Source organism: Austrofundulus limnaeus, unplaced genomic scaffold, assembly GCF_001266775.1.
Source record: "Austrofundulus limnaeus strain Quisiro unplaced genomic scaffold, Austrofundulus_limnaeus-1.0 Scaffold68, whole genome shotgun sequence".
In the NCBI taxonomy this organism is placed as follows: Eukaryota; Metazoa; Chordata; class Actinopteri; order Cyprinodontiformes; family Rivulidae; genus Austrofundulus; species Austrofundulus limnaeus.
In genome coordinates, this window is record NW_013952470.1 from 421986 (window position 1) to 432094 (window position 10109).

Consider the following 10109-nt stretch of genomic DNA (forward strand, 5'->3'; position numbering starts at 1 on the left):
ATAGTAACAATATTTTTTTTACTACATTTATCCATTTTAAATACACTAACCTCACTCATTTGTAACAACTAAGGCAAAAAATGTACTTAATTCAGAAAATCTTTTCAGGACCCCACCTTGATGTTTCGGGACCCTACTTTGGGTCCCGACCCCAACTTTGGGAAACGCTGCCTTAAAGGATAAAGTTTGGTTTGTCAAGTTGTTAAAAAGTGGATGAAGAAAAACGTGGTTTAATGATGAACAGTAGAGTGGACTAGTCAGAAACCATGTTTCTAAAAAGGAAATGGGGTCTTTGTTTGCCACTCTGTTGTGTGTTGACTGACCCCCCCGTCGGAATACTGTCCTCCTCAAAAGACTCCTCCCTCCCCAAAAAAGGAAGCATTTTACAGACAGGAAGAAAAATGTGTCATCCCTCCCCTCCTTTTATACCTCTATTGTACACTTTTAGTGCCTCTTTCTGTTTTTCACCAAAGAAGCTTTATTTTTTTTTTCTGGCAAGTCATCCTGTTCCTGCAACAATCAGTCTGCCTCCCGTGCTGCGTCCAAACAGTTATGACCGGTGGTTTTTGCCTGAATCGTGAGAATTCAAGAACATCGACTATTTCTCAACACTGCAGATGAAAATAACGTATCTGCCTGAAAGCTGATAGTGGACATCATGTAACCTTCTCATATCTTGGATTGTAAACAGATGTAAAACAGATTCAGCCAATGTATCTGGGGGGGCTTTTGGTCATCTTCAAGTTGGGTCTAGAAATAGGAAAAGGTGGGGGGGATGGGGTGTGTTCCAGAAGGACTTAGACCGACTTGTGCATTTTCTCACACGCAGGACATTGTGGGTTGTAAAAAAATGTTCTATCGGTTTCCAGCTGTGAGGTATATTCAACCCTTTCACCGTCCCTCCTTTTCTCAACAACTTGAATAAATAGAGGCTGAGAAATGGGCCAGAGGGGAAGAAACAGGAGGAGAAAAAAATAAAAGAGAGAGAGAGAAGGTTTCCTTTGGTACTTGTTTACCTCCTGCAACACATCATTCACGTCACCCTAATTTACGTGGCCTTAGTGGACTTGGCCAAACAACTGCTCTCCAGAAGAATAAGCACAGATTGCTTATTTACATTGTGGTGATGGGAAACGAGCAGACCGGTTCATCCCGACAAGAGTTTGACCATCTCTGCCTCTCCTCGTATGAAGAAATTTAATAAATGCTCACCTGTTGAAGAAATTCAGTCTAATGTCAGAGCAATAATGACTTCAACTTTATTAAGTCATTTGCATATGCAGCGCAGAATGTGTTTACATACAACCCCAATTGTAATGGCGTTGTGTAAAACAGAAATAAAACAGAATACAATGATTTGCGAATACGTTCAACCTATATTCAACTGAATACACTACAAAGACAAGGTATTTACTGTTCAAGCTAATAAAATTTGTTGTTTTTTTGCAAATATTCACTCGTTTTGAATTTGATGTCTGCAACATGTTCCAAAAAAAAGCTGGGACAGGATATAGTAGTGTATTTGTAGTTCTATGAGCATTTGTACATCAAAATACCCTTAGAAGTTGAAGTATTGAGTATATTTACTATATATTGCAATAATTTACTCTGTATTTTGCCAGACTATGGTGATCCTGGGGTCGTGATGATGGGGCCCTTGAAWATTGYTGCCCAGGGTRCAGRGAAGTGTTAATCCGGCCCTGCCAACAAAGATTCAACAATTAGTGTGCTCAGTTCACAAACACTGAGTGTTGTTAAAGGAAAGGTGGTTTAACAGTGTTAAACATGTCCCAGATGTTTTTTCTTTTGGAACACATTGCAGACATTAAATTCAAAACAAGGGAACATTTGCAAAAATAAAAGTTTCTCAGTTTGAACAGTAAATATCTTGTCTCTGTAGTGTATTCAATTGGATAAAGTTTGGTCAGGACTTTCAAATCATCACATTCTGTTTTTATTTATAATTTACTAAATGCCCCAACTTCACTGGAACTGTCTGTATGTAAGCAAAGAAGGCCTCCCTTCAATCAAGCAAAAACTTCTCACAATAGTGTAATTTCACGCCATGAAAATCTGCAGCTCCTCTGTGGGGCTGCCTTGATTAATTTAGTGTGAGGGAGGAGATTAGCAGACATCAAGATCAAGATAGRCAGCCGGGGCAGACTGAAAGAACCAGTGCTGCCCTGAAGCTAGAACTGATACTGCAACATRAGGTGGATTTTACCGGTTTGGTTTAATCACTGCAATCTTTTGAGTTGTAACAAGAAGAAAAATACAGAAAATGATCTTTACAAACAGTCCTGATGCATCTCAGTAATCCAGGTAAAAAATCAAAAAGAAAAATAAAATGTATAGGTCTTCTGGACGGGTTCTTCTCTAATGAAACGTTTCGTCTCTCCTCCAAGAGACTTCTTCAGTCTGAGAGTTTCAGTTAAAATTCAAGTTTTTAAGCCCTGCCTGAGTATCAGTCACATGGAGGCAGTGCTTAAAAGCCTGAATTTTGCCTGAAACTCTCAGACTGAAGAAGTCTCTTGGAGGAGAGATGAAACGTTTCATTAGAGAAGAACCCGTCCAGAAGACCTATACAATTTTTTTCTTTTTGATCTTTACAAACACTTTGGTTGGATGAAAACTCAGCTGACAGCACACATTCTGAGAGTCCCAGAAATTCTGTTGATGTATGTAAACATTTTTCACTCCAGACAAATCTAATACTAATACTCTTTTCTCCAAGTCATCAAGAGGACAGCGTGAACTCCACTCCTTGTTAGGAAGGGAGTGTTGTCCTTGACTTGAGGAGAGTGCTCCCACTCTCTGCCTGACAGTGCAACTGTCTGTCGTGATCTGAGAGAGACCAAAAGCCAGTCGTCCTCCTCTGGAGCCCTGGAACCGATGACAGTTAGGGGAGGTGTGGGGCGGGCAGAACTCTCACATTCCTGACAGTTTAACTGTAGCCAGAGTAGGGCTGCTGCGATTAATCGACGACTAATCGATTATTAAAATAATCGATGACTAATTTAATAATCGATTAATCTTTTTTTTTGTTCTTTACTTTGTTTTTCTCTCCAAACTGCTTTGAMACCTTCCACTGCCACGTCTACCTTTCTGTCCTTGACACACATGCACAGTAGTGGTAACTGGGGTAGGCCGTGGACGTCACAAGACATTATACAGACAGGCTCTGGTATCATGGCTACCTGACAACAGAGCTCAAAGTGTGGGATCACTTTAAGAAAATGAAAGAGAAACCTGTGTAATATCTGCAGAGCAGAACTTGACTTCCACAGTAATTATTTTTAGTTAGCATATAGCTAAAATCTAACCATGGTTATATAATAGCAGCTGCATTCTGGCACGATAAGCTCTATGGGCACGATAAGCTCTATGTTTTATATTCAATTAACGTATGATCCGATTAGTCGACTAATCGAAAAAAATAATCGGTGATTAATCAATTACAAAAATAATCGTCTGTGGCAGCTCTAAGCCAGAGAAGATTGTTTCTTCTTAGATTGTGCAGCATCAAGGTGAACAGAGACCCAAAACTAGGGCTGTGTATTGGCAAGAACTTGGTGATACGATACATTTGACAGACGGGTCACGATACGATATATCCCGATATAGTACGATACTGTAAGCAAGGTTATATATTGCGATTTTTTTTGGTCCAAAAATTCTATTAACTAAAAAACTCTTACTGGAAAAAAAAAAAGAAAAACCAAAATTCATTGTCTCAGAAAATTCTATTACATAGACATGCGCTAGCCTTCTGTAACGTGAAGGCTGACTAACGTTTAAAAAAGAGTGCACGAGACACTTAATTTGGTTTAAATTAGAAACATTCTGACAAATAAGTATCTGTTCATAACCTTACCTCAGCTTAGAAGGCAGAGGGTGTCGGTCTTTTCTGCTCAGATTCAGCTATCGGAGCATGAAGCTACTGTTTACTCACAATGCTAATGCTCTCTTACTCTCTGGTGCTCACGAGGTAGAGGAGTCAAATGACTGGCTCACTGCTGCCAACTAGTGGTCAGAGGCTGAACTACAACATAAAAATGAACGACTGGCAGGAAAGTTGACATTTTAAACCTTARTTAAATATCAATACAGGACTTTAGAATATCGATACAGTATCGGAAAATGAAATATCGCAATATTTCAGTGTATCGATATTTTCTTACACCCCTACCCAAAATCACATCCTTACAACCTAAACTGGAATCTGAAAACTGAAAAACTGAGACTCGTCTGTCGGATGAAGCTTCTCAACTGCACACAAAACAAAAATAAGTGCCTCTATGTCACTGGAAACAGGACTATCTTGTCTGCAGACAGCAGCGTTTTACCACAACATCACTTAATGTGGATCATTTTGTGTCAGAAAGGTTTGAAGACACAAAAGGCAACGGTCTAAAATAATATTTTTAGCTGCTAACTGGATGGGACTTACTAATTAAACTAGAAAATTTGAATTTTCTCCAAAAATGTAGCTTGTATGTGTAATGTTGAAAGAGTTTTGCAGAAAAAAAAGTTGTACAAAAAAGCTGAAATTGGCAGAAATTAGCCAAGAGTAGCTGAATGTAGCACAAAAAAGCAGAAAGAGCATTTTTGCTGAAATAAGCAGCTGAAAGCAGTACCTGAAATTATCACAAAAAGRTGAATTTAGCTGTGAAATATTTAATATTTGCTGAAATTAGCTAAAAAGTTTTTTAATTTTCAGAAAACAGCTGAAAGGAGTATAAAAATCTAATTAGCAGAATATCAGAAAAGAACACAAAGATAGTTAAAGATGAATAAAAAAGCTAAAAGAAGCACAAAAGAAGCTGAAAGAAGCCTAAATTAGCACAAATAAGTAATCAAATTTAAAAAAAAAACAAGAACCAGAACAAAAAGTGAAATGTGCAGGGAAGATTTAACTATTTTGAAAGGATTTAAAGATGCTGAAAACAGCTCTATTCATTTTTAATTGAGAACAAAAATGGCACAAAAGGCTAAATATTGCAAAAAGCATTGCTGAAATAACAAAAATCATAGCCTGAATGTCCTGAAGAAGCTGAAACGGTTGAAATGGCACCAAAAACTGCAGAACGAGATACGTGCCAAAAAATATACGAGAAATTGGATCAACTCAATAAAACAGTTTTGAGAGTTGTAACTTTCTGTTAACTAGTTCCAATCTTATCATTAATAAAACCAATAAAATCACAGTGATGTTTGCACAAATATTGCTCCTCGTCAATATGCCCACAATCAATTTTTGACAACAAACCATTAATAAAATCAGTTTTATTCGGAGAAGAACTTTAATTTCCAAATGAAAATTAAAAAATAGATTTTCTTGCTTTCGTCTCCATTGGAACGCTGCTAAAGTTCAGCTGTGCAGACATGTTGATGGTTGACATCTTAATAAGCGATAACACTGTTTAAACAACACAGCGATGTTTGAGGCAGAACAAAGAATTAAGTCTCAACTGGACTGCGTAGCTCTGATGAATAGCGTGTCGAATACAATGAGGTGCAGCTTCCAAATGAAAGAAGAACAAAGCAAGAGACCATGAATCCCAGCTTTTAAAAGGACGTTAGACTACTTTTTAAAAAATCCATCTTATATAAAGTTTATCAAAGCTTCTCTGACAGCCGTGTATTGAAGGTTCTGTCCCAGACACATTCATCAAGTGGATTACCACCTTGAGTCCACTTCTAAGCACAGGCTTGGCATAGTTGTGCCTCCCTGATGGGTCCAACAGAGTCRTTTCGCCCAGCAGTTAATGTTGGASTCATCAAAGTCAAAAAGACGGAGAAATGAAAAGTTACAAAACCTCCCATAAAGCAAGGARTTCGATTACGCTTCCTGGTGCCATAAGTGACATCACTGCATCCTCTGGCTCCTCCCCACTTAAAATAAATTACACCCCATCTCCCACCCCTAAAGAGGCACAGCCAAACCTGCTGTTAGCAAAAAAATAAAAAAGACCAATCCATTAATGGCTCTCAAAGCTCTTGGTCAATTAACAGTTAGCTGAATTTGTAAGTAGATTGAGAAACTCAGAATCAGAGGAAGACGGAGACCACAGCCCAGACAGGACACACCACATGGGCATAATTATCAAAAAGCCCACATTAAAAATCACAAGAGCCAGATCACTGAGACGAAATCAGGCAAACTTTGTCTCCAGTCGTGAGACATGGGAACAGATGATCGATGCCAGCAGGCAGAGGACATGCAGAGGACAGTAACTGAGAAGCGCAACGTCCTTGGCTCCTGACGAGCGCCGGCACTCAGCAGATGAGGGACATTATAATTTGATTCATGYCCGCCCACGAGCAGGGTAGACTGCAARATCAGTGCGCCGGTTAATAAGGAGCAGCCTGGTGGATTAGAAAGGCAAATGTCTGCTGATGGTCCGGTCAGGATTCTAAGTGATGCAAATTGGAAACGAGAGGCTGTTGAGACTCCAAACTGAAAATACACATTTTTTTCTTTCTTTTTTTTGTTTACAGAGAAACACCACAACGTTTAAAGGGCTCGACACACGGGAGGCGACGTCGCTCGCTCTCCATTCATTTCCTATGGAGCCTGTGCGGTGAGGCGACAATCGCTCGCCCTCCTCCAGCTAAGCGACCGGTGAAAATAGTGCATGTCAAATTTCGCGCTCGTACACGTACACGTGCACACGCGAGCTTGCGACGTGACATATGAAAGTTGAAAAATGTTCAGCTTTTGTCGCTGTCGCTTAGCGTACAACCAATCAGCGAGGGTTTCATTGACTGACCAATGAGAGGAGAGTATGCTACACACTGCAGTTAGCTAACACTTTCACCAAGTGATTACTAAAAAGCTTTGTGGGAATTTATTGGCACCAGGGTGAAGTTTATGGTAAGTTTTTCCTCATAAAACTGTATCTTGATGTGTGTTTGTTTTTCAATATCATTAGCATCGCAAGATTTGTTTAGTTTACACGTCTGTAATGCACACCCACCTTCAGAGTCAAGAACCAATCAAATTTTGTGAAGACAAGCGAYCTGAGAGCGCGATTCGCAACGCTGCGATCGCTATCRCGTCCTGTGTGTCGGGTTTCACCCTGGCTGCGATGACAGCCGCTAATYGCTGTAGTTTGTCGCTGCCCGTGTGTCGAGCCCTTAACTCAACTCAAACTAAAAAGATCCTTCAATTACAGCAATCATCAAAAACAAGYGTCAATATCGTTAGGCATTTATGGCATCATTACTCAACATGATTGCTTATTTCTAAAAAAAAACGATCTTAGAAATAAGCAAGTTAACAAAAAAAAAGAAACGGCAACTTGGTAAAAGACAATTAACCATAATCTTTGGGAAGATTCGACAATTTAGTGTTATATTTTTGTTGTGGGAGGTTAACAACTRAAAGTTTTAATTAACTGTTTAACTGTTTTTCTGTTCAGTAAAAAACACTCAAAAGTGCGATAAAAATTGTTTTGATTTAGAATAATAACACTAATAATAGCGTAATAATAACAAATGATATGTAAATAAATCACTATTGAGCATAAATTAGAAGATTCTGGGTGTATTCACACCAGGGAAGTCCTTGGGTCCATTTATAATAGTAATATTAATTTATTAGTCTTATATAGCGCTTTTCGAGACCCTCAAAGATGCTTTACAATTTTCATGGATCATTCATTTACGCACACATTCACACACTGATGATAGTAAGCTACATTGTAGCCACAGCTGCCCTGGGACAGGCTGACAGAGGGGGGCTGCTATACTGCGCCACCATCAGTAGGCAAGGTGGGTGAAGTGTCTTGCCCAAGGACACTGACTGAAATGGCTGTACTGGGGATCGAACCAGCGACCTTATGGTTCCAGGGTGACCCCCCCAACCACTCTGCCACGGCCGCCCCAAACACAGTTGTTGCACATGTTTGGTCCGGACCAAAAGCAGACTTTATTTTTTATTTTATTGTTTAGTGTGGTTTGCATTCACATTGTACATTTTTTGGCTAGTGAACTATAAATTATAAACAAATACATGGGTGCTCCCATTGGACAGTAATGATGGGGGCGGGACAGAGCACAGACCTGGAAACAAAGATGGCGCAACTGCAATACCTTAAGAGCAGCTCATTCTAAAAGGGTTTTGTGATGATATACATCTAATTTTGGGACGTTGTTGGCAAATGTGTCCTGCAGCCCAAAGGAGACGAGATGCTCTGTGTGCCCTGACCCACGCATGCTCATTGTTTGTAGCGTTAGCAACACTGAAAGGCTTAATGTTACCATGATGTTTAGCAATGGTGGCTTGAGAAGTCCAAAAGGGTGCATGTTTCCTGCAGTTGGTTCGGTTCGAGGTCGGTCTGTATTCACACCAGAAGCAAACCGCACCAAAGTTTGTTTTGAAGCCAACCGAGACCACCTCAAAAATGGGTCTTGGTCCAGTCGTTTAGCCCGCACAAGGGTTCACATGAGTGTATTCACACCTGTATAAAAGGTCCGGACCAACGGGGGAAACCAACTCTGGTCCGTTTAAAGCAGACCAAGTGTGTCAGGTGTGAATACATCCTCACTGAAACAGAAATCGGATCAAGTTTAACAAAAAGGAAGTGTCTTGAGTTTTTCAACACGAGCCACTCCCTGATCTGTTGTATCATTAATACCCATAAACGTCAGAGTCTTTAGTCGTTAAACGTTGTGTCTTAGTGGCAAAAGTCAAACGGGGTTTTGGACAAAGCTGCTGTTTTTGTCTTGTGTGGGCCGAGATAAAGCCTGCAGTGAAAAGGTTGCCATCCATCTTCGTCTCGCCTGGCATGTGCTTCAGTCACTTCCGCYCTCAGCGTGGCCCGAGCCTTTTCGCTCTCCTCCGATGTGTGAGTCGGTGTGAGCGTGTTGTGGTTAGTGAGGTTAATGAAGTGCATCCACCTTCTTTCCCTCTCAGAAACGAAAGAGACTTCATTAAGCGGCCGACTGACTCGGTGTAATCCGATCCTTGTAATACAGCCATGCAACACTTTAAACAGGAGGGAGGACTCCTCACAGGTAAAATATAGTGGGCCATGCCTGGATTGATTTTTTTTTTTTTTTTGGCTAAAGTGAAAATGTGTTGTGAAAGGTTTTATTTTCATTTCATTAGTGTGCATTCACTTGTCTAACCTTCTATAATTTTTTAATTTTTAGCTAATTAAAAAAGGGGGTTTGAGTTTTAAAGGTCAGTTAGATGAAAGATAGAAACATCAAATAAATCCTTTTCTTTCTCCTCGCTTCTGTTTTCTTCCCTGATGTCCTTTTCACCCCTCCACCACCACCACTTCTCTGGTTTTGTACATCCTTTCATCTCAGCCTCCCACACATTTCGGGTCATCTGGGAAGCAATCGTCTTAAGTGTTCTGCAGGTTGATGAGAATCCTTCCTGTGAGTGTTGACGGGCTAAGGAAAGCTCTTCATCAAACCTGCATTGAATATAAATGCAGGGAGCTAGGCCTCTTCTTCTTTTTTAACGTTAAAACTTTCATTTTATATCATCAAAACACACAGGAGAGTAGCAAGGCTTAAGCTGCCAACTGAAGTGCAAAGAAAAATATCAAATATACAGTTAACTGATACTAAATAGGGACAAAAGAATAGGCTTCAGCTTCTAAATTCATTTGAAAATGTCAAAATAAAAAAATTGATTTTGGTAAAAAAAAAAACGACATAGGCAAAAACAAGATCACCCACCTTTCAATGTTGGGTAATAATGGGTTTTGTTCCTTCAATCACTTTCGAAACATCCATTATTTTTCTTTATTCGCCTAAAATCAGGATTGTGTGAAAGTCAGAACACTCTAATCTCTTTAAAAGGCAGCTCTGAAAAAGTGTCGTTACATGTGATAGAGAATAAAAGCCCCAAAAGGCTCAGAGTTGCTGATCTGAAGGGCCTCTCCCACAATCATTTCACCTCTCAGCTTTTTCACCCAAAACAATAGGCAACATAAACCTCATCTCAAAAGGAAAATGGACTTTTGTCCGGCCGCAGATGAGAAATTAACCTCTTCGATGACTGATCTGTTTAATTTCACATCAGCGGCGTTCATTCAGCCGTGAAATCCAGCCGTCTGAGCTGCAAACCGCTGCAGAGATGGAATCTG